This window comes from Lonchura striata, chromosome 2, assembly GCF_050655825.1.
Source record: "Lonchura striata isolate lonStrDom1 chromosome 2, ASM5065582v1, whole genome shotgun sequence".
Lineage (NCBI taxonomy): Eukaryota > Metazoa > Chordata > Aves > Passeriformes > Estrildidae > Lonchura > Lonchura striata.
This window is the reverse complement of record NC_140704.1, coordinates 62,822,099-62,842,667: the sequence shown is the minus strand read 5'-3', so window position 1 is coordinate 62,842,667 and position 20,569 is coordinate 62,822,099. Positions and strand designations below refer to the sequence as shown.

The 20,569-nt window shown below is 37.1% G+C and overlaps 1 protein-coding gene across 23 annotated transcripts in view; it reads left to right on the top strand.

Moving 5' to 3' along the window:
- LOC110472824 (endogenous retrovirus group K member 8 Gag polyprotein-like) overlaps positions 1 to 20,569 on the top strand; it is a 399,368-nt gene that overhangs the window by 342,163 nt on the left and 36,636 nt on the right. For 3 of the 23 annotated variants that reach the window (XR_014953330.1, XR_014953331.1, XM_085573501.1), the window contains exons 1-5: positions 279 to 1,934; positions 2,740 to 2,852; positions 4,692 to 4,791; positions 7,025 to 7,125; positions 8,437 to 8,950. The gene's annotated coding sequence lies outside the window, so the exon portion shown is untranslated. The other 20 variants (XM_085573498.1, XM_077785918.2, XM_085573505.1 and 17 more) reach the window with 19 other exon arrangements.

Here is a 20,569-nt window from a genome sequence, read left to right as displayed (position 1 = left end):
GGGCCGGGAGCGCGCGGAGGCCCCGCCCCCCCGCCTGTGGGGGCGGCGGGAGCGGGCCCGGGCGGGAATCGCGGGCTTGGAGCAGGGACTGGGAGGGAGCGCTTCGCCGCGGGGGCCCGGAGACACAGGAACGCGTTTCCCAGAGAAGCTCCCATCCTTGGGAGCGTTCTAGTCTAGTTTCTCCGGAGCGCTGAGCAGCCTGGTGCGGCGGAGGGCTATCCCAGCGCATGGCAGGGGGCTGGAGCTGGGTCCCTTCCAACCCAAGCAATTCTGTAATTTCTTGTTGAAAGACATCGGTCCGCTTAATTTGCCTTTCCAGCTGTGCCGGGCTGCAGGGAAGGGGTCATGGGTTCGGGGCTGGGGCTGGGTGCGCTCTGCTGCCTCCCGGACTGCAGGGTGCGGGTTTCTCACCAGCGTTCTCGCCTTTTAAAATGAGTATTAGATTTAAGATCACTGCTGCCTATCCGCTAGCAGGAGCTGTTATAAACTTAGCGCAGAAATGCCACACCGTTGCTAACCTGTATTTCGTTTTTAATTTCAACAGGTGTTTCTAGCAGTCATTTATGGCATTTTTCTCGTGCAGAACTCTCACTTATTTGAGATAGTCATAAAATCTGCAGACATCCCTAGGGCTACAATCCGAATCTGGGTGTCGTTGCTCCCCAGACTTTGGATAAGACACTCGAAACCATGAAGTGGATTTTAACTCTTGTTTATTGTCTTTTTACAGATTCGCAGCCTATTCTGAGTTGGAAGGGATCCACAAGGATCATCGACTCCAGCTCTTAAGTAAATGTCCCATATGGGGATGCACCCACCACCTTGGTGTTACCAGCTTCATGTTCTAACCAACTGTAACTCCGGAAAATTAACAAATCTAACTACACTTATCGGTGCGTTCTGTCGATGAACCCACACATCACCACGAAGACATCGCAACATCCCTGCTGTATGCTGCTCTGCTTGAGCATTTTGAAGCCATATTTCCTGGTCTGGTGGAAATATTTCTAGTGGAGATATTTAAGTGCAAGCTCTGCCATTTCACAAGCAGGATCAAAAGTAAGATCAGGAGACACCTGGCTCAAACCTGTGAAACTAATATGGCATGTCAAATTTCAGGCTGCCCTAAAATGGACCAAGGTAAAAATTAGTTATATAGCATTGGAGATGAAAAGAATGAGAACAAAGAAAATCTTGCAAAAAATTACTCTCTTGTTACCTGTGTATCAGATACCTTAAAATAAAAGTCCTTGCTCTTGTCACATGAGCTCAAGCATAATCCTCATGCATCTCACTCCTGTGAAATGAACACCTGGTTTGGAGAAGTAGCAGCTTATTTTCAACTTGAGGAACCTTGCAGTGCTGACTTCTCTTTCCTTGGAAGAGAAGGGACAGATAAACCCAGTCTATGCCTCTCAACATCTGTCATATTTCCAGTATTAGAACCCAGACATTTGCTGGGGAAATTAAAAGCCCCTAAGGCTCAATCAAGGCGTAAACATCATAGAAAAATCAGTTGAAAGCTGGATCTAAAGGCTCAACTCACCTTATAGAAGATGCTTATGCTTCAGAAGCTGGGTTCTGAGAAAAAGCATCATTTCTTCATGTGTGGAATGTAGCACTAGAGCCACAAGATGCTGAGGAAACCCATATAACAAATCATGTGGATCATGGCTTTAAATGTGCTTATTGTCACATAACTGAGTAGATCTTAATGGAAAATGATTGAAAATCACACATGTGGCCTACCAGTGCTCCATCTGTGAAAGTGCTTTTATATCACTTTATAAAGTGCCTGGAAAGTGCACAGAAACAGCCATGAGAGGAAATGTCATCTCAGTGCGCATCATCTGAAACTGAGCCGATAAGCAGTCTTCATATAGCCTGCTTGGCATTTGCAGGATATGGTTATGTGCCCACACAGTGATTTACCAGTAAGTCAGGTTTTATTTTTTGCTCTCATCCAGTTGCTTCCTCAGCTTAAACTTATTGCTGCAAAAAACTTTGTTTGGTCAATGCAAAATGTATGGAAGCCTTTCAGTATGAACTGTAAATGCTATCATCAGAAGCTACTGTAAAGCATCTTTATGTTGGTTTGAGCAAAGAAAACATGAGAACTGTAAAATTTCTAAAAATGTGTTGTAAATATTCACATTTTGATGATGTTCATTCTGCAAAATCCTGTCTCACTTTGTATTTTGGATTATTAATATTTCTGTGAGTACTTGACCATCATATTCCAGCAATTTCAATATTAGTAGCTTTTTAATGATTCTTAACATTACTGTGAAGGTACTTCTATCTAGATGAATGCTTTTTAGCTCTATATTTCGTGACATTTCTAATAGCTAAATATTATCTCCATTTATAAATGAAACAAAAGACCTTGACTAGCATAATCTGTCTCCTAAATCACAAAATGACATTTTTCAGTGTTCTAGTTCTGTACCCCTTTGCACTAACTACAAATGTCACTTTTGGACCAATTACACTTTTTTTCCCTCATTGTTTAAACAATGTTTCTGTTGGTAATTTCAAGTGCTTTACCCTATGTAAAACTATGCATTTAGTGCTCACCTTCATGTCTGTAGGTTAAAATCTTGAATGACAGTGCACAAAGGTAGTGTGAGCATTTTACTGTTTGACCATTCAGTATTGCAGGTGGTTGCAGTGATTAATTGATTTTAGCAAGATCTCCCTGGCTGCTGCTGGTGTATAAATCAAATTCTTGCTTTGTAGGTTGAACTACTGCTTTGGTTCTGATTGCTCAGTATGGCCAAATGAAAGAAGAGGTGATTGTGAAATAAGGTGATGTCTCATGGGTGTGCCCTGGAGTTCGTGGCAGTGGTCAGGTAAGGAAACGGGCAAGGTTAGGAACGTGAAGGAATGTGGAATGCCATGGCATCCTGCGGTTGTAGCCAGGCATCTGTGTCATGATTCAGGGTTTAGATTAGATTATGAAGGGTTTTGATGGAAAGGTTTAGATTGAATTAGGTGTTAGGCTGTCTAGTTTTGATGCCTTTGTTGTCTTTGGGATACATGGGCTTGTTCAGAGGTTTTTACTGCTTGATAGAGCAGGAGATAGAATTTTTTAAAAGGTTATAGCAGAATTTCTGGAGGAAAAGTAATTGAAAAAAATGACAATTTTTAGACTAAAAGCAAAACAGTTTTTTAAATTTGCTTCACAATGACTTAGTGTCCCCTTGATTGTGACTGTAAGCCAAGAATAAGGCTGCAGTCCAATATAACTTTTTCTCTAAGGGGATAGGAAGGAAAGCACAATTAACAAATTATAAATTTTCTCTTGAATAAGTATTTTCATTCCTTTTGGGTGGGAGGCGTGGGCATCAAAAATCCATCTTCCTTACAACTGTAGTGAGAAAACCTGGAACTGGGTTTCGTGAGATGCTCTTTTGACAATTTCCATTATGTCTGGGGGCGATGAATTTTGAAGATTATAACTTACTATTCATTGTTATGTTAACATGCAGAAAGTTTACTTAATTTTAGCTTCCTAGTGAAAATTTTAATATGTTAAATACTTCACAATATTTTAAGCTCTTGGTAGTATTGTGGAATTGTAAAAATTTTATATTTTTTTCTGAATATTGCTTACATTTTTGTGATAAATGTAAGCAAAGGAAACCTTTTTAAATATTTATTCAACATATTTATTTCTATGTGTTTTTGAGGTGCAGAAGAAACAATAAAGAAACGAAGAAATTTCAACTTGCTAATGTTTTTCAGCTGTTTCATTCCATTAAAGGAAGTTTTACTTTAAAATTATAAGGAACTGTTGTCTGCTGATTCCTTGTGCTTGTGGAGCTGATACAATGAGAGCCTTCCTGCTGGCTATGGGGATAGTTTTTGAAATAGTTTTAAACACAGTTTCTTAGCACTAACCTTGTGTTTAACTTAGTATCAAGATCTCACTATAATTGTTAATGTTATTTGGTACAATGTGCTTGTTGTAGCTTTTAACCTATGTGAAAGTCTAACTGGTTATTGGAAAACAGTGTACAAATTGAATCTTAAATCTTAAAAAATAGTTCAGAAGTTGCTGTGAATTTGAGTTATTTTATATTAAAACCTTTACAAGTAAGGGTTAGTGGTCTCAATTGCATTTCCCTTTAAACAGAAATCCTCTGTGCAAAACCTGCAACCTCCTACCACTACTTTCTCCAGACCAAATTTAGACTTTCAGCAGATGTACTTAGAAGAAAATGGACACGTAAATTGTGTTGTGTCTGCCATTAAAAATAATCCTTTGAAACTTGGATATTCTGAAGTCCCTGTTCCTTCAGTATTTTTCATACGGTCCATAATTCACAACAAAATACCTCCACTGAAAGTGCATAATTTTGGTAACTCATTTTTAATTGTGGTTTGAAATCTTTGAGAATGCCTTGTTATCATTTTTTGATTTGCTTTGGTTTTTGTTGTGTTGTGACATCGTGGGTGCACTAAGCACTCTTAGAGCTGAGCTAACCTTGGATTTTCTGCCAGAGTCCCCATGGTCAAATTATGTCTTCATAATCAATAACTGCTCTTTCTTCTTAAATGCTGAGCATCTTAGCCAAATTTGGCCTCATATTGCCTAAATAACCACAAAATACTTTCAAACTACATAGGAGTTAAGTTTGAACATTTATGTTAATAACTTCAGTGTTGATAAATGTCTTCTATTTTAGATTAACATATTTGCTCTGGTTTTAAGCTACTGTAACAAACCATGGCTTTTAATACAACTAAGGAATGGATCAAGGTCTGCATGCATCTGTGCAAGCACAGGTACTGTTTCCAACTGTACTGGCTGCAAGATGTGAGCTTTTCTTGCAGTTATTTTTCTTTTTTTTTCTCTTTCAGTGCTAAATATTCGCTTAATACAAGTGTAGGTACAAGTAAATTGGTTTTAATTGATGGAAGAAGGCTTTAAACTCATTAAGATAGGTTAGAAGAGTGGTTTGAAGGGCAGGAAGAAAGGATTAGGGACTTAAGAGTTTGCTTGAAAGCAGTAAACCAGAATCCCCATCTTTCCAAGGCAGTATGTGGGCTGGGATGTGGCAGCTGCATTGAGCTCTTACATAGGTAGAGGAGAAAAGAAGGCAACATCCAGTGCAAGAAATCTGGATGGAAGATGTGATGCAATGCTTGGTTTTTGAATAGTTCTTAGGTTGATTTGCGTTTCTGATGGGCTCATTTTGGCAATTGGTAATTGCTTGGTTGGATAACTAGCTGTTAGTTTAAAAGGAAATTCTGCCTTGCTGAATTAGTAGCAGCAAGTCTGTCTTCTGTCAAATGTTGCTTCATCTCAGTGAAGCTTTATTCCCATCTGCAAGAGGCAGAAATCCTTGCTTCCTACAAGGAAGACTCTATTATCATTTTGTTGTTTGTTGTGTTGCTAAACTGGGGTTGGGGATGCTATACTGCTGAGAATGTCAAAGCTGAAGGATGCTGCATGTCTGAAGCTTTTCTGGCTTTAACTTTGTCAATTGACTGGAGTAACACCAAAGCTGTAATACTTTTCATGATGACCATCTGGGTTTAATATTAAATATTTTGCCCAAGGGTTTAGTCTCTTTCGGATTTCTTTTTGGAAATTTAATGATATCAAATGTGCAAATCAACCAAAATGATTCAGCCAATTTTCTAGAAGGTATATGGGGAAAACTTTCTGTTCATAATGTTTTCCAGTGGAACCTGCAAGACTGTGGATACGTTTTATTTTAAAAGCCCAAATAATCGATGGTTTGAATGAAATATATAAGCATTTTTCAGGAGGTGTCTTCTGTTAGAACAGTTGAAAGGCCACATTCCTGATGGAAAAATCTGTTGAGATTTGGCCTTTTCACTGTCTCTGAAAAATGCAATGAACAATGACAATACCTTACTGCAAGAAGCTATTTGTGACAGACTGTTTTAGGGAGGCAGGGACAGGAGCTAGGAAAACTTGCCAGTTTCCTTTGGCACCTGACTTAGAAAAGTTTTTAATTCTTTTGTAGACAGCATATAAAAGATGTTGGATACTGAACACCAGTGGGGCTGGAAAACCTGTGAGCTGTTGCCAGAGATAAAGACAAGATGAGGAGATGAACTTAAAACAGAATTTGGCATGTTAGGACAAGTGATAATGGGTCATGGCAAAGTGGGCAAATAGTAAAACAATGGGGAGTCTCAGAAAGTGAGAATATTTTGGGCCACATTTTGGTCTGAAGTGGACAGAAGGATTTAGTCTCAGACCTGTGAAACAGCATTAAATTAACAGAGTGCACAATCACTTCTATTTACTATTGCTGCCATTACTCAAATGACAATTAGTTCAAGCATCAGAGGGTTTTGGTGTGTGTATGTAGATATATATATATTCCCCATTGCAAAACCTGGCATTAATGTTTTAACTTCTTAGGTATTTTGATTCCAAAAATGAAACCTAAAACTTGTTGGGTGTTGAAAAGAAAACAAAACCACAAAAAAAAAAAAAAAAAAAAAAAAAAAAAAAAAGAGGACTCTCAATACAGGTCAAAAAGCCAAGCACTCATCTGTGTGGGTGGGTACACTTGCAAAATCTTTAATTGCTTTATTTGCCTGTATGCAAATTTCTGCTCCCAGTGATTCTTTTGAAATTCAATGTGTAGAATGGGTAGGTCTTCATTAGCCTTGCTTTATTATTTAGAGAGCAGAGTAGATATAAAAAAAAGATTAAGGTTACCAAGCCAACTTTGATTTTGGCAATTTAACTTTCATTTTGTCAATACCTAATTTTTATTTCTTGTCTTAGCAACCTTAATGAGTTGAGGCTTTGTTTGAGTTTTTCAATACAGTTTTTATTTTATGTTGTGGGAAATATGTTGGGAATTTACCTTAATATACTAAAATAAATGACCAGAAATGTTGTCTTCTTTAGCAGTATGTACTGCTGTATGTTCTGAATTACTAGGTTATACATTGCTATACCCCATGAATGTGCCGTACAGTGGCTATATAAAAGTTCACCTATTTCTTCCTTATGTCCTGTGACATACAGACCCTTCAGAGTTACTGGCTTCAGCTCCTTCATAACATCCTTACATGTGTTAGTGGTGTTTTGACCGAACCATGCTGGTGCACACCGAATTGGAGAGTCAGGTAAGTGTTTATTTATGCTTGAATACAGCAAATGAAAAAAATAATAATATTCTCGAATATTTTTTAATCTCTACATGGTCACAAAACAATTTGACCTCCCTTTTCTCTTAGTCACTAGAGATTCCACAATCCAGCAGTATTTGTAATCTGATGCTTGCTGTGTTACCACATTAAAGGCAATTTAATAAATAAGGCTTGGTGACACTGGGTGAGGAAAAAAGTCTTTAAATTTTTCTTTCTGTAAACAGCAGTCTGCTGAAATGCTCACATGATCAGGTTCTGCTTCTTACAAATTATCTTCAGAGTTGTTTTGAGATTCATTTATTTATATAACAATTAACATCAGCTTTTATATCTTGTTTGTAAGCTTTTGGGAGGGTAGTGAAAGGGTAATTTTTGGTATTTTGGTAGTTTGTTGCTAGTACAAAAGCAGTAATATACAAACTATGTCAGCACCAAAAAAATTGAGTCAAATTAAGTTGTTCTATTCCAAATGATACTTGCATGGTTGAAAGTATTTCATTTACTCTGAAACAAATACTGGGTATCTTCTCAATCATGTAGTGGGCTTTTTCTCCCTAATTTTCAAAAGTATGGTAGATATTTAAAAGTGTATGCAGCATTGTATTTCTTAAGGTTATATCTTGGTTTGACATTTCACTGATCTTTGTATTAGTCTTAACAACATAATTGGCATTTAATGTTATTTTAACAATTTTTGGATATTCATAACATAATAAAAATAAATTCCTTGTAGCATGGTAGCTGTATTGTGTAAAAAGGTTGGTTGTTCTTTATCTGTATGTATTATCACTGGAAGTTCTGGAAGTTTACTCGAGGAAACTTAGAAAAGACAGGAATGTTAGAAATGTGCATTGTAGGATAAAACTTTTATATGATAAATACATTGTAATCTGGTAAAACAAAGCGATCAGGTCAAATGAGAAACCTGAAAATCATGTTTCTCCTTTCTGCATTGTCACTTTTAAAAAGAAAGGGATATTTATTGTCCTGGCAAGTGTGTCAAACACAGTAGTAACTTTTCAAATGCTGTCATTTTTATGATTATAATTTGTGCTTACCTAATTATATTTTCTTGAGTTGTGCTGAGCAGCACTTTAGCAATTTTGTAATGCAAGTGTGCATCCAGTAATGATAATCTGTACTTCCAAGATGTATGTGAATGGCAGTTGAACATTTCTGTAAATCACTTGCCTATTCATTGTATTTGCAGTATACACAAAAATAAAACAGAGCAGTCCTTTCCTCAAAATTACTTATATTTAACTTACATCTAATTTTACCCTACAGGTTAAAAAAAAACCCAAAGAACACATGAACAAACAAAATCCAACTCAAATAAATGACTTTTCTTGAGAAGCTTTATTTTGTGTGTTTCACAAACATAGCAGAGAATGTGGAGCAAGGTTTATTTTCTCTACAACATTGTCTTTCATCACCTGAAAGTTTCATATCTCAGGTTTTTAAGTCTTTCCATCACTGATGGTATAATAAAGTATTGGTATAATGTATTTTGGGTTTCTTTTTGAATTAGTTTACTTCACTTATTTCTTAAATGGCAATCCAAAGAAGAATTCAAGGAGCATATGGTAAATTACAGAACTGCTACCACTCCTTTTTATTCATTTTGGGATCAGGTATTCAAAATCAGACATCAATTGAGTGGACGTCACAAATCCATCACAAATCCACAAATGAAAGAGATTAAGAGAAGAACAAAGCCTGAAGATAATCCTGTGTGTTTCAACACAAAAAGAACTTGAAAGAAGGAGTCAAGCTAATTTAAATGCAGTATGTACAGTAGGTATGATCTGTATTATAGCAAAACTTGCTGTTTTGTTTCTTAATTGCAGAATATTTGGTAATCTAGCATATCTATTTATTTGCTTATTTATTTGCATATTTTTGCAATAAAGTTACTCTTAGTATGAACAAAAATAAAAATAGCTGCCACCTACTTGGTTTGTGATAGTACCAGTCTTTGGAATAAAAAGGTGCAGCTAAGGTTTTCTGCTGTAGTTTGTTACAGGCAATAACCAAGTACAGCTACTGAAATAGGCTCTTTCAGGAGCCAAGAGAAATGCTGTGATACTTCTTGTAATTCTGCAAGTTAACTAGGTGATAAAACAGCTTCCTTTGGGTCATGGCTGCACTTTTAAGAGGAATATTAACTGAAGCACCAATTTTATCAGTTAGTGGAAAATTCTACTTATCTGCACTTATAAGAGTTAACACCAAGACTCTGTCTTACCTCAAGTGCATCCTTTCTTCCAAAGAGATTTTGAGAAGGCATTTGATATGTTCCTGTTATTCAGAAAAGATCTCTTTTTCCTTGATAAAGAAGATAATAATCTCTAGCAGCCCTCTGTCCATGAGTTGACATTACAAAATATTCTGTTAGCTTTTCTAATATTTAGGTAGATAAGCTTGAGTACATATCTTTCTCTAAGTTTCTTCTAAGTATGTACATTTGGCTTGGGATGTTTTCTCCTTTTGTTGTTGTTTATGGCCATACATGCCTGCTACATTGTCAGAAAACATTTTTACAATAGTTTAACTAGAGAGGTCACTTTCTTACTTTCACAGTTGTGTTATCATAAATTAATTCAAACCATCAAAGCTTTTTCCCCAAAGGCTTCTTTATCCCACTGTTTTCTAGGACTTAAATAATTGTCTCTACTGAATCTGGCTTTCCTCATTTGAAGTTGTTACTGCTCACATGGAAAGAAATAAATATATGTTTTAGTAGCTCTCTGAAATTGGTATAATAAAAAGAAAACAAAAATGGAGTTTGGGTTCAGCTAGTCAAAGGCCTAATTGCTTGAAGTGAGCTAGAGCATTTTTGTTAGTAAGTAGGGAGCAGACCAATGTACTGATGATGTGCCTTGCACATAGGCATCTATCTTCTGGGCTTTTTTAAAAGCAAGTAGTCAGTTAACAAAACTTACCTGTGTTTTAAGTGGCAGAAGTATAATGTTAGGCACTTTAAATTGTTACATCATTACAACAGTTAATTGTGGAGTTACACTGGAGTATAACAATCCAAATTTTATCTGAGATTATGTTTGAAATGTGACATCTGCTGTATGCACTACAACTCTGTTTTGAAGGAAAAATGAGCTTTTATGGACTGGGTCTCTGGAGCTCTCCCTGGAAGAGAGAGATTAAGAGCTTGAACTTTTCATACCTACTTCTGACTCAAGTTTTGCTTGACTTTTGTACAGCAAAACAAACTTAATGTCAACACTGTTCATTTACTACAGTCCCCCTGAGGTGCAAACTCATAAACTGGCATTGGCCATCGTCCCAGCTTACAACTGTCCCCTAATTCTTTCCACTAAAGGCCCTGTCCCAACAGCAGAACAGGATCTGTTGGGAATCACAGCCAGCTCAGTGGTGTGTCCTGCTGCACAGATGGAATAGCTGATGGCAGAAGGGTGTAAGGATAACCCTGCTGTGCTGACTGTGACTGAGAGCATGGGCTGTGCCCTGCACAGTGCTCCAGAGTGCCAGAACAAGCTGCCCCATTTTCTCTTTGTCCCACAATTGCCTCTCGTTATGCCCAGATTAACAGATGCACATGGGAAGTATATTTTAGAGTCTGTGGATACTGCAAAACTTCAGGGAATTCCTTTAAACTGAGAAATATCTGCTGTCAGGAGGTTACCAGCAAAGTGTTGGTAGCAGGACCTGGAAATCCAGCTGTGTTCCTGGCCGTGCTGTGGCACATTTGTTTGCTTTCTTCCAGGAGAGGGCAGCAGATGAACAACATCAGGGGCTGGTTTTCACTTTTCAAACCCTTTTCCAGTGACCCCCTCTGCCTGTGAATCCAGCAGGAGCTCCATACCAATGGGAGAATTTAAAATTATAATTCCTGCCTGTTTGTTACAAAGATAGCTGGAATGTACGAATCGGAAGTCTTCATTCTGTTCAGTATTAAGCAGTAAAATTTATTCAGTAAAATCTATCTCAAGTTTTTAGAAAGGACAGTTCAATATTGATACTTAAGATTTTGTGACTATGGCAGTAGGTGTGTATATATTTTAAAGGATAAAATAACCAAGCAACCCAACCCATTATTAATGTCACCTAAGTCTTACTTAACATCTTTCATTTTCCATCAGGTTGCATATTACAATTCAAAATAATAGCCTTTTTTCTCCCATCAGAAAATAAAACTAAGAATACACTAAATCTAGTGATGGTTTTCATTCTTGTGTAATTAATGTGCTCATGGATGTTTTTTGCTCATGCATTCTGCTGACAGAGCATGCGAGTTAAAATCCTCAATTCACAGGCAGTGCTAATGATGCTAAACAATATAACCAAATTTTATTGCCCTTTTTCAACCACAAAGTGCAGGTTTATAATTTAAAGCTTTATGGAGGTGTACCTTATTACTGATTGGGAGTATAGTGGGGTCTTTTTTAAAACTGTAGGGAAAATACTGATTATTACCCACCATTGTGAATTTCTTGAAAGTGTGTGGCTGTAATTCTGTTTAAGTTACAGATCAAGTAGTTAACAAAAAGCCACAGAGAGCAGTCAAGCCTTTTCAGCTGCTAAGTTTTATCCAGTAGTTTATATAAAGAAAGAAAAACCATAGTGGCTTCTGTGAGTATCAGCAGCTACAATCAGGGTTCAGAAGCTAACTGGGAAGGATGAAACTAATTCCTAACAGGACTAATTCACTGATAAACTTGCCTTGATGCTTCTCATTAAAATTGTGCTGTAATGCATGTGGAACCTTTATGGAGCCTAAAACTTTATCAAGTGACTTGACTTTTTTTTCTTTTGTGGTGATTTTTCCTTTTCAAAGATTAAAGTGTTTAAGAGAAGAGGAGGAAATAATTACAAAGATTTATTCAGAATGGCACAACTTGCCTTTCAGAGTTGCCTTTCATCTTAAATCTCAGTATTTAAATCACAGATTTTTCCATACAGGCCCCATGGTTCTACTGAGTTCACTGATTTAGCACCTTCTATGCATCAAACACTTCAACAACTGCCCTGAGTATTTAAGTTCCCTCATGAAAGTTGAGAGCTTTAATGCTTTGAGCAATGTAAGCTTTATTTTTCTAGTTCAGGAAAGATCCACACAAATAACTGAGGATTAAATTCCCTTTTTTCATCTTTCTTGTTTTGAATACTGTTGCATAAAATGACTCTATGATTCACTCTTGCTTTGTGTAGTAATTAGCAGGAAGATTTTTACCTGTAGAAGTCTTGAGTATAGTATAAATTAATTCCATAGTATTCTAAAATGCTTCATTTTCTGAGTGTCTGGACTTGAATTACCTTCACAAATATGTCATTAAAATAGCTCTGATTTCCTTATAGAGTGTTTAAAGAATGAGTTACCCTGTTTATTGCATCTAATAGATGAATGTATTACATAGTTTTTGGAATAATATTTACTCAGTTATTAATTTTTTACAGTGTGTTTTGAAAGGACATTGTTTCCTTTTGCTGGAAAGGTCAATAATCTGGATAGATGTGTAAGCACTTTTAAAACCTGCTATTGGTTTTCACAGGAAAAGGATTTTTAAACTTCTATGCTTGTATGTCTCTCTTTGAAATTATTGTGTCTTAAAGATGTGACTTTAAAGCATTAAAGATTTGTGCTTGAATTTGTGAACAGCCAGTTCTTCCTCTGTTGTTCCTGAGGTATACTGGGATGGTGAGGGGGATAATCCAGAAAATCGAGGAATTTGGGATAATAGATCTGTAATCTGCATTGGTCTTTTCAAATGTTTAACCATTTCCTTCCCAAGAAATCTTCTCTTTGTATATTATCACATACATAATTTTCATATGGATTTTTTTCCCCCCCTTTTTAAATAAATTTCATTTGCAGGCCTGCAAGACTAACAGGTCATATAACAGAGACAAAAAATTTCTAGAAGGCTTTAATGGACCATTCAAACATCAAAATGGAATAATCTGATATGATCATGTTGCATTATGCAGTGTTGGCTGCTAGGAAATTAATTCAACACACCAAACCATGTCATTTTGGGAATAGAAATAAATAATTGAAATATAATAAACTGAAGTATTTCATTGTATACAGGTCTGATAGGAATATTTGTGCTCTTATCTTTCCCATAGTGTTATGAATCTTTCCTAATTAATAGCTTTAAATACTCATGATAAAACACATTAAAAGCCTAAATTATCACAGTAACTGAGAAATGTAATCCCTTCAGACCACTTACACAGGAAGAATAGGTGGTGATTTTCCAGCTGTGACAGGAAGCATTCTTGTAGTTAGCTCTCCAGAAACCCATGGGAATGCATCAAAGCCCTTCATTGCCAGCAGTGGGAGTAGGGAACAAGGTCTCTCTGACCCAGCAGGTGCAAACACAGGTGGATTGCATGGATGTCCTCTTCGTGTTGCCACTTACGTAAATTGCTCAGGAAGGAAAAAAAGTACTGTTGAGTATTGAGTGCTGTGTAGGAGTGACTATTTTGTGACATGAAAAGAATTTCTAGAGAAAAGTGGTATATTTTCCAAACTGGTAGTTTTTTATGTTGAATATGCAAAAACCAAACACTGTGACCCTGATTTAATAAAACAGATGAATTAACTGATGGGTTTTTTTATGGCAATTAGGTATATTGATCTTTAAGGATATGTTTAATCCTGGCTTAAAATTTGTGTTCAGAAGACACCAATGTAAAGATATAAATACTGCAAAGACAAGGACTGCTTGTGTTTCTATCTTGTTAACTGCAAAGGATGTCTTTGCTAGTTCAGAGGGATGTGGAAACACCTTTTTTTTCTCTTCTGGTACTCCACAGCCAGGTTAGAAATAGGAATGTCTTCTCAAAACTTTTAAAATCAACTTGCACATATAGGCATATTTGAAGATTTTCTATATCATAGAGTTGGGTTTCCACCTTAACTACATTACTTTTCATTTTTTTGAAAGCTCCCTACTTCAGCTTTTTGTTTTGACTTCATTGAACCTCTGTCAAAGGCCCAGTCTCTGTGACTGATGCTCTGGCATTCTTTCTGACTCAACCAAGTGATTTGTTTAAATCACTTTGCATTGCCATGGTTATAGTAAAACCATATTCTGGGGGTAAAAAAAAAAAGGCAGTTACATTAGAAATCCTGAATGACACAGAAGAAAGTACCTTGTAGCACTGTCTGCTTGGAACTGTTGGATCCACTCCATCTTGTTGGTATTTAAAAAGTGAAGCCTTCCTTCTTTCTTCTGAATTGAGCATTTTACAGAATTAGAAAATAAGGTTAAGTGAATGCATAGGATGGAAACAGGCTATGTTGGGTTAAAGCCTTCCTGAAACCTCCTACTTGGGGTGTGCAGTGAGTGGGTGGATAGGACAGTGGCAGCCAATTCGATGCTTGTGATAATACTTAAAACAACTTGTGGAGCACTTGTCCTATAGAACCTGCCAGCATAGTGGATAGGGAATATCCACCTTTGTCCTTAGTGGCAAAATTACCTTTCCCTGAGTTGAAGAAATTAAATACTCTTGCAGCCACTTGGCAGGAGCAATGCTCCAACACTTGAGTGCCGTGGGTGGTGCTGCATCCCGCGGTGTTGGAGCCATGGCATCACACACAGGAGAGCAGGCAGATGCCTGGCAGGAAACCTGGGGTGTGAAGGGGCTGATAGACATCTCTTGCTACTGGGACAGATGGCTCTCAGTCTCTGTGGTAGCAAGTGTGCCATGTCTTCAGAGACACACATTTGCTCTATTAAATATTCTTAGCTTATGTAGAAGCCAACTGACAGGTCTTCAAAAGTTACAGGAGGAGGAGAGTGATGGGCAAAACAGCTTCTGCTGGGAGGCTATCTGGGCAGCGTGGCCAGGCACTGTTAATGGTGTTTAGGTGCATAAGTAAACAAGTGTCCAAACCCCTGCAAAATAAATTAAGCTCTTGCAAAAAAAAAATGTAGACAGTCACTGTCTAGAAGGGCAATTAGAAATTTTGAACTGTCTCCTATTCTTTGTCATGCTGCTATGTGACCCACAGCAAACACATGTAAACTAGTTTTAGGAAGCTACTTATTACCTGGGAAAATACAATTTGCTACCTTGACAGCTACTCATGAACATGATGTCAGCCTCTTCCTGTTCATTTCCCCATTGGCAGTTGCAGGTACACCTAAAGAATGTTAGCTATGCAGTGGTCATGCAATGCATTAATTCTTGAAAGATAGTGGTAGAATTGGTATGGAGAGTTAGTTGTAATAATGCTAGAGTGAAATGCTGTCTTGAGGAGAATTGTTACTATACCAGGGTTGGTGTTAGGCTTAGATTCTTAAAATATGTTCACTTTTCATTATTTTTTTAACTCAACTGTTTTCATTGATATGTTTTTGGATGTAAAAATGAAAATAGGTTTGCTTATGTGAGGCTTGTCCTCTATTCAACCCTGACCATTTTGTGATTCTGTTTCATTTTTTCAGTCTGTGCTTTCTTCCTGATAAGGTTCATTTCAGGTTTTCCACTGTAAGACTAATATTTCAAAATTTTCATACAATTAGGAAATTAAACATTGTAAATTAGATTGTGTCTGTGGGAATGTAAATGAGAAGGGTGGCCTGTCCTTTGAGAACATACTTCTTGATGTTTTTGTTTTTGAAAGTCATTATTTTCCTTTGTATTTGTGACCTAAATATTCTACTTGATGGCTTTACAGAAAATTCTTTGTGTGTTTTCTTCATTAAGTTAAAACTATTTTACCTTAATGTAATTTCCTACTGCTTTTTGAAAATTTCCTGTTCTGCCATATTTCTGCTTTCTGGAATTTGTTTGGTTTTAGCTGGTGACATAGAATACACTTGAAGTTGTCCCTCTGAACTTTGATTCAGAAAAAATATCAAAACCAAATTTGGAAATGGTTCTGGCCAGTCTGTCTTGGTTAGGCATATGGTTGAAGCCAAATTTAGATGCAGTAAGTTTGCTACTGGCAAAACAGACTGCAACTTTTAAGTGCCCAGAGCAGTGCCTAAGATCATGCTTCATTAGCAACAGGATCATGTGAAAGATGAGCTGTGGCTTGGAGTATGTGCTGTAAATGCTGATCCCCTCATACTCTTCTGAATTTCCCACACACACTTGGTGTTTGCCTGGAAGATAAAAATCCTTCCTATTGCTTTTCATTTCCTGGTAGGTAGGAAAATTTTCAAATGTGAGCACTGCTCTTGTGCACTATGGTGGCACTTGAAAACACATGCAAGTGAGAGGCCCAACAAATGTTGCTGTGCTCATAGAATTTGTAAGTGTAAATAATCCCTCTGTCAGACAAATTCTGTAAATCTTTGGTGGCTTTTAAAAAATTACAAAACCCACCCTTTAAGGCATGCATTCCTACCCAAGTCAAAAATTTACATATATTCCTGTTGGGACCTTGGCTCTGTACAGGCTTTTTTGCTTAAGGGAATTGCTTTCTGGCTCTTCTTTACAGTTCTCTCTGTATCTAACTACCACGTAGACCCTGCTGGAACTTGTACAGAACACTAACGGGATAAATACAAAAATATCCAGTAGGTGACACTGTCAGTGCATGTGTGTGAAGGGGTACTGGGACAAGTGGTAGTAATTTATATTAAAAAACCAAAACCGTGTTCATTCACTAATTTTGTGTCTTAATTTGGTGGTTGAGGCTCGCCACATAGCTTTTTCACTGATATGTCTGCAACTTTGCTTTTTGTGTTTTGGTTCCACCGCCCCAGCCCGCCCCCACGGGTTGAGGAAATGATCGCGTTCTTGATAGTGCGGAACACATCTCCTTGTGCAGTGTTGGCAGGGCGTGTCTTGTGATAAGTGGGAGCACTAGCTGGTCTTAGTAAAGCCGAAATTCTTGTTACAAGTATGTACTTAGCAGCCTTAGCGGATGTTTAAACGTTAAATTCATGTGTGTTTAAACTCTTTACACTAAATAAAGTACTCTTTGCTTCAGTTTTTTTTTTTTTTTTTCCCTAAAGCTGAAAGATTTAAATTAAGATAAGCTAATGTCCAAGAGTTCACCTCTTGAGGTATGCAGTGGTTGGTGGAGAGAAGGTTTGATTAGCTTTGATTTGTTACTTACGTAACAAAAATTAAAAAGCTTAATCTATTCTGGTTCTTTAGCTGTCATAATAAAGGTAGCTCCGATTACAAAACTAGTGCTCTGTTTGGAGAGTCTTTTGATGCCTGAACTGAAATCTAGAAATCCATTTACCAGAAGTGTTAAAATATCTTGAGCTTAAAGTAATTTCTTTCTTCACCTAGGGCTTTTCAGTATCTGGTTATAGTATAACAGGCTAAAACACTTTTTCCTAACTTTTGTGGTAGGTGTACAAAAATGCACAATTGTAAACATTATCCAAGTGTTGTAATAAAAATTATTTAAATTCATATAATGGAATGATGACTTACTGACCTTATTACAATGATTTCCTTAGTAATTGGATACAACTTTATGACAGGGAGATGTACTCTTTAAGTCCTGTGCTACTAAAATTCCTTTTAAATATAAGTCATTCTGTAATATCTGTCATGATATTTTGTCTTTTTTTGCAGTATTACTTTGGAAATATATATTTTTTTCATTTACTTGTAATAAATCAGTCCTTCTTACAGGGACCAACAATTTTGCTGCTTGCAAATTATCAATGTGCCTCCTTCCACCAACCTGCCTTGCCCTGTTAGGTGCATGTTAGCCATCATGATACTATAAACATTTGCATGCTCCACTTCTGCTGTGAAACTGGTTCCATTGGAAATAAACAGAATTTTTCTTTCATAAGTCAGAAACTTATAATGACAGTCTATGAGTTCAGGAAGTGAATAACTTAACTAGTGTTCATTAAAGTAAACAATAACACTGACTAAAAGTACTCTTTTGTTGTAAGTGAAATCTGTACTTAAAAAATATTTAGTTCCTATCTGCATAATGTTCCTGACCTAAATAGTTGGGATGTTTGGAATTGCCACTTGTGAAAGACTTTGGCTGAATTGTGTAAATACAATTAAGGCTGGGGTTTTGTTGTGTTGGGATTTTTTTTTTTCCTAAAGTAGATTATTTTAGGTCTGTGTTGGTCTTAAGATTTTTAAGCACAATAGAATGTAACACCCTCTACTTCTGAAATTGTATCAAAAATACAATAAAATTTAAGAATACTGAAGAAGGAAAAAAAAGGAAAGAAAAAAAAGAAAAAGAAAAATTTAGGGAAACCCCACCCAGTCCCCACACATACACTTTGCACCCACACAGAACCCATTGACTGATTCAGTGAGCTGTGTTCAAAAGGGAGGTGTAAAGAGCAGAAATAACACACAGATCTGAGTGTAAGCAAGATTAAAGATGGCATAACTGCAGTGATGAAATATGCTGAAAAGTGTAATCTATAAACCTATACATTATTCTCATATAGTTAATGAATAAATATAAATTGTTTATCGATACTCAGTTAGAAAAGAGTGCATATCTACATGTGTTGATACTTGGACATACGTGTGTGAGTATGTAACTGGGCTGTTCACAACAGTCTTTTAATTTAAGGCTTTTGTCTTAGTGCTTTTTGTCTTAGAGCTTAGAGCTGTGTAGAAGATGGGACATAAATTTGCTTGAGATATTTGCCATACTTAGTGACTTGGAAGAGGTAGATGACTGCTTCTGATGGCAGAGAATCTGACAGGTTCACATTTTTTGTAGCTTTGCTGTCAAAGACTGCAAGAAGATTTCCTGAAAATTATGTGTTTCTGATGATAGTAGAGATGGAGAAGGTTCTGTGCTGCTTTAACAATAATGTATGGGAAAACATTTCATCTTTTATATAAATCTTAGCATGAAAATGGATTTTTTTTTTGTTTGCTAGATCAACCAATTAATTTTTTTGTTAGGTGTGAAGGAAAAGGAAATATGCTTTCCTATTAAGCATACTTATAAGAAAGTCTAGGGGTTTTTGTGGTTTGTATTCATGTAATAACATCACCACCCAGGTACCAGTACCTCAAACAGAGAAAACCCATAAATATTGGCATCACAAGCCATGATGTTTTTAAACTAGTATGGTGTATACATCAGTCTAAAAATTAAGTTTAGCCAACTTAATTGTTTAATCTGCTCTCTCAGTGGGTCCCCTTCTATACTCTTGGAGAATGATGGGCATTCCTACAAGACATCACAATTTCATATGAAACATCACTTAAATGTGTGGGCTAATTCACCTGTTAGGATTTCTTACTGCCTGCCTACAGTTAACTTTTCAGGGGAAATCTAGAAGATACATGAGTATCTAATACACAGTGTGTGGGATGAGTCCTCCTGTAGGTGATTGTTTCAGTATCTCACCTTGTAGGTCTCCAGAGTGCTGCCAAAATAAATGGACCCTCAATATTTGTTGAATGGAAACCTTAAATTCAGAGAAATTTATATTACAATTTGGTAAGTTTGGGAGTCTCACTGTTTGATGTTAGGTCACAAGTGCTGAGACTAACCCACAGGTCACAGATTGGATTCTCTTGTAGCCTGTGTACAGCTGTATTCTTGGCTGGACTTGCATAAGGAAAGTGCCAGATCCCAAAGGTTTAGGTTCTAGATTTGGAATTCCTGAATATGAAAGAACTGAGGTTTTGATTAGTAGGAGTTTGGATTTTTTTATTGTCTCTGTGGAGGTTTTATTTTAAAAGAATATATACATCCACAGCTGTACAACTGAAATAGAAATACTGCTGAAAACATGGTGCAAATGCCACTAGCTTACTCCAGTTGTAGGAAATAAAAGTTGAAAGGCATCATCTTGCTTGTGTAAAAGGAGAGGCACTTTATGTCTAGAATCCCTCACTTGGGAATACAGCTAAGCTATCAGTGAAATTACTCAGGAGAGCTGCTTTGGGCTAGCTCTGCTGCTGGGCAGAGCCAGGAGATCTTGCTAGGGATGGCTCATGCCCTCACCCATGTTTGGCTGTTTTGGATGTGTGAGCACCACAGCTTGAGGCTGACAGCCTGTGTTTGTGAAGTCCTTGCTCACTGCTGCTGGTGGTAGTCATCACTGAGATATTTCTGTTTTATCACAACATTCAATGAGCTTGGACCTTCACATAGGCTGACATCACACTGGTGATGAGGTGCTTGGCAATAGTTTTTGCTGCTCTTCTTTCCCTGGCAAACAACTTCTCTGAAAATACATTAAGAAATATCACCTGAGTTCAGGAATCTCATTGACCTGTTCCCAGGCCATCTTTACCCTCAAACCACTCCTAGTGGAACATTAGGTTTTTAAACTTTCCCCTAAGCATGCCAGCAAAGAAAGTTGTTGGCATTGTCAGGCTTTTGTGCTGAAAGCCAGGGGTTATGTGTAAGAAGAGAAGAAATTGTTCTTATGTGGCAATTAAAAGCACTAAGAGTGGTCTTTGCATGGGGTATGTTACAGGTGGCAACTCCAATGTGCTGAGAGGA